At 45.3% G+C, this 4418-nt stretch overlaps 1 pseudogene; it reads left to right on the top strand.

Moving 5' to 3' along the window:
- Positions 1–372: 372 nt before the first annotated feature.
- LOC100359093 (uracil-DNA glycosylase pseudogene) lies at positions 373–1411 on the top strand (annotated as a pseudogene).
- The last annotated feature ends 3007 nt before the right edge of the window (positions 1412–4418 follow it).

The raw sequence follows: 4418 nt of genomic DNA, 5'->3' as shown, positions 1-4418 counted from the left end.
CTATGCAAACTGGGTATGGAAGGAACATTCCTCAACACAATCAAAGCAATTTATGAAAAACCCACAGCCAACATCCTATTGAATGGGGAAAAGTTGGAAGAATTTCCACTGAGATCTGGTACCAGACAGGGATGCCCACTCTCACCACTGCTATTCAATATAGTTCTGGAAGTTCTAGTCAGAGCTATAAGACAAGAAAAAGAAATTAAAGGGATACAAATTGGGAAGGAAGAACTCAAACTATCCCTCTTTGCAGATGATATGATTCTTTATTTAGGGGACCCAAAGAACTCTACTAAGAGACTATTGGAACTCATAGAAGAGTTTGGCAAAGTAGTAGGATATAAAATCAATGCACAAAAATCGGGAGGTCGCTGCAGTAGCCAGCCTAGCGGGTCCCCGGGCGGTGCGCGTTTGCTGCCTTGTCGGCTTCGGGATGATAGGCCAAAAGACCCTCTACTCCTTCTTCTCCCCAAGCCCCGCGGGCAAGCGACACACCCGCAGCCCCGAGCCAGCCGCCCCGGGGACCAGCGTGGCAGCTGCGACTGAGGAGAGTGGAGATGCGGAGGCTAGCCCCGCCAAGAAGGCCCAGGCTGGGAAGGACGAGCCCGGCACTCCGCCCTCGCCGCCGCTCAGCCCGGAGTAGCTGGTCCGCATCCAGAGGAACGAGGCCGGGGCCTTGCTGCGGCTCGCGGCCCGCAATGTGGCCATGGGCTTTGGGGAGAGCTGGAAGAAGCACCTCTGCGGGGAGTTCGGGAAGCCGTACTTTATCAAGCTCATGGGATTTGTTGCGGAAGAAAGAAAGCATCACACAGTTTATCCGCCCCCACACCAGGTCTTCACATGGACCCAGATGTGTGACATACGAGACGTGAAAGTTGTCATCCTGGGACAGGATCCATATCACGGACCCAATCAAGCGCACGGGCTCTGCTTCAGCATCCAGAGACCTGTCCCGCCTCCACCCAGTTTGGAAAACATTTAGGAAGAGCTGTCCACAAACATAGAAGGCTTCGTTCATCCTGGCAATGGAGATCTCTCCGGGTGGGCCAAGCAAGGCGTGCTGCTGCTCAACGTGCTCACCGTCCGCGCCCACCAGCCCACTTCCCATAAGGACGGGGCTGGGAGTAGTTCACCGATGCGGTCGTGTCCTGGCTGAACCACAACTCCAGTGGCCTCGTCTTCCTGCTCTGGGGCTCCTACGCTCAGAGGAAGGGCAGCGCCATCGACCGGAAGCGGCACGACGTCCTGCAGATGGCCCACCCCTCCACCTTGTCGGTGTACAGAGGCTTCTTTGGCTGCGGGCATTTTTCTAAAACCAATGAGCTGCTACGGAAGTCTGGCAAGAAGCCCATCGACTGGACGGAGCTGTGACAGGGACTGAAGGCCTGGGCTCAGGGCAGCTGCTGCCGACAGTGCTCACCCGCGACCACGTGGCATCGCAAAGCTCCCCGTTCCTAAGTACTGTGTGTGGGGCTGCCCTCTGACCCCTGTCTCTGCACGTGACCCCACCAGACAAGATCAGATGAGAGCCTGAACCAAGGCAGAGGTGGCCTTGGGGGAAACGTGCAGTTCCCCCCAGAGGTACTTGCTTCCTCGGCTCTCTCCCAGCACTGGGTGGGGAACTGCGGGCCACATGCACTTTTCTGATGGCCCGGTGCCTGCTGCTGCTGCTGTTCACCTGGCAATAACAATCAAGATACCGAAGACCTTCTTCTCAGATCTGGAAAAAATGATGCTGAAATTCATATGGAGACACAGGAGAACTCGAATAGCTAAAGCAATCTTGTACAACAAAAACAAAGCCGGAGGCATCACAATACCGGATTTCAGGACATATTACAGGGGAGTTGTTATCAAAACAGCATGGTACTGGTACAGAAACAGATGGATAGACCAATGGAACAGAATTGAAACACCAGAAATCAATCCAAACATCTACAGCCAACTCATATTTGATCAAGGATCCAAAACCAATCCCTGCAATAAGGACAGTCTATTCAATAAATGGTGCTGGGAAAATTGGATTTCCATGTGCAGAATCATGAAGCAAGACCCCTACCTTTCACCTTACACAAAAATAACTCAACATGTATTAAAGACTTAAATCTACGACCCGACACCATCAAATTGCTAGAGAGCATTGGAAAAACCCTGCAAGATATAGGTACCAGCAAAGACTTCTTGGAAAATACCCCAGAAGCACAGGCAGTCAAAACCAAAATTAACATTTGGGATTGCATCAAATTGAGAAGTTTCTGTACTGCAAAAGAAACAGTCAGGAGAATGAAGAGGTAACCAACAGAATGGGAAAAATATTTGCAAACTATGCAAAAGATAAAGGGTTGATAACCAGAATCTACAAAGAAATCAAGAAACTCCACAACAAAAAAACAAACAACCCACTTAAGAGATGGGCCAAGGACCTCAATAGATTTTTTCAAAAGATGAAATCCAAATGGCCAACAGACACATGAAAAAATGTTCAAGATCACTAGCAATCAGGGAAATGCAAATCAAAACCACAATGAGGTTCCACCTCACCCCGGTGAGAATGGCTCACATTCAGAAAAGAAATCTACCAACAATAGATGCTGGAGAGGATGTGAGGGAAAAAGGGACACTAACAATGCAAACTGGTTAAGCCACTATGGAAGTCAGTCTGGAGATTCCTCAGAAACCTGAATATAACCCTACCATTCAACCCAGCCATCCCACTCCTTGGAATTTACCCAAAGGAAATTAAATTGGCAAACAAAAAAGCTGTCTGCACATTAATGTTTATTGCAGCTCAATTCACAATACAGCAGTCAAAAACAATGAAATCCAGTCATTTGCAACAAAATGGAGGAATTTGGAAAACATCATGCTGAGTGAACTAAGCCAGTCCCAAAGGGACAAATATCATATGTTCTCCCTGATCAGCAACAACTAACTGAGCACCAAAGGGGAAACATGTTGAAGTGAAATGGACACTATGAGAAACAGCTCTTGTCCTAACTGTTGATGTACAATGTAATACTTTATCCATTTTAGTTTTATTTATTTATTTTTTGTTCTATTACTATTGGTTGAACTCTGTAATTAACACACAATTATTCTTAAGTGTTTAAATTTTAACTGAAAAGTGATCCCTGTTAGGTATTTGAAAACATTATGCTGAGTGAAATAAGCCATTCCCAAAGGGACAAATACCATATGTTCTCCCTGATTGGCGACAACTAACTGAGCACAAAAAGGAAATCTGTTAAAGTGAAATGAACACTATGAGAAATGGTGACTTGATCAGCCCTTGGCCTGACTGTTGATGAACAATGTAATACGTTATCCCTCTTAGTATTTTTTGTTTGTTTGTTCTACTTAATACTTTTGGTTGAATACTGTAATCAATACACAGTTATTCTTAAGTGTTGAAACTTAACTGAAAAGTGATCACTGTTAAATATAAGAGTGGGAATAAGAGAGGAAAGAGATGTGCAATTCGGGACATGCTCAAGCTGACTTACCTCAAACGGCAGAGTTAGAAACATACCAGGGGATTCCAACTCAATCCCATCAAAGTGGCATGTACCAATGCCATCTCACTAGTCCAAGTGATCAATTTCTATTCACAATTGATCATAATGATAGGACTAAGAGCCAAAGGGATCACATAAACAAGACTAGTGTCTGCAAATACTAGCAGATAGAATCAAAAAGGGAGAGAATGATCCAACATGGGAAGCAAGATACATAGCAGACCCATAGAATGGCAGATGTCCTAAACAGCACTCTGGCCTCAGAATCAGCCCTTAAGGCACGTGGATCTGGCTGAAAAGCCCATGAGATTATTACAGGCATGGAAAGCCAAAACACTCTGGCAAAAAAAAAAAAAAAAAAAAAAAAAGTAAATGAAAGATCTCCACGAGTGAGATCCCAGTGGAAAGAACAGGTCATCAAAGAAGGAGGTACCTTTCTCTGAAGGGAGGAGAGAACTTCCACTTTGACTACGACCTTGTCTAAATATGATCAGAGTTGGTGAACTCAAAAGGCTTCCATAGCCTTGGCAGCTCATGACAAGAGCCTAGGGTGATTACTGACTCCATAACCAAGAGTGTCAATTTGTTAAGTCAACAACAGGAGTCACTGTGCACTTACTCCTCATGTAGGATCTCTATGCTTAATGTGCTGTACATTGTGATTTAATGCTATAACAAGTACTCAAACAGTATTTTTCACTTTGTGTTTCTATGTGGGTGCAAACTGTTGAAATCTTTACTTAATGTATGCTAAGCTAATCTTCTGTATATAAAGAGAATTGAAAATGAATCTTGATGTGAATGAAGGGTGGAGGGAGAGGGAAAGGGGAGGGTTGCAGGTGGGAGGGAATTTATGGGGTCGGAAGCCATTGTTATACATAAGCTGTACTTTGGAAATTT

This window comes from Oryctolagus cuniculus, chromosome 16 (assembly GCF_051225735.1).
Source record: "Oryctolagus cuniculus isolate XC-2025 breed Fujian yellow rabbit chromosome 16, ASM5122573v1, whole genome shotgun sequence".
In the NCBI taxonomy this organism is placed as follows: Eukaryota; Metazoa; Chordata; class Mammalia; order Lagomorpha; family Leporidae; genus Oryctolagus; species Oryctolagus cuniculus.
Note: the sequence above shows the minus strand (reverse complement) of the source record. Positions and strands in the feature narration are given on the sequence as shown.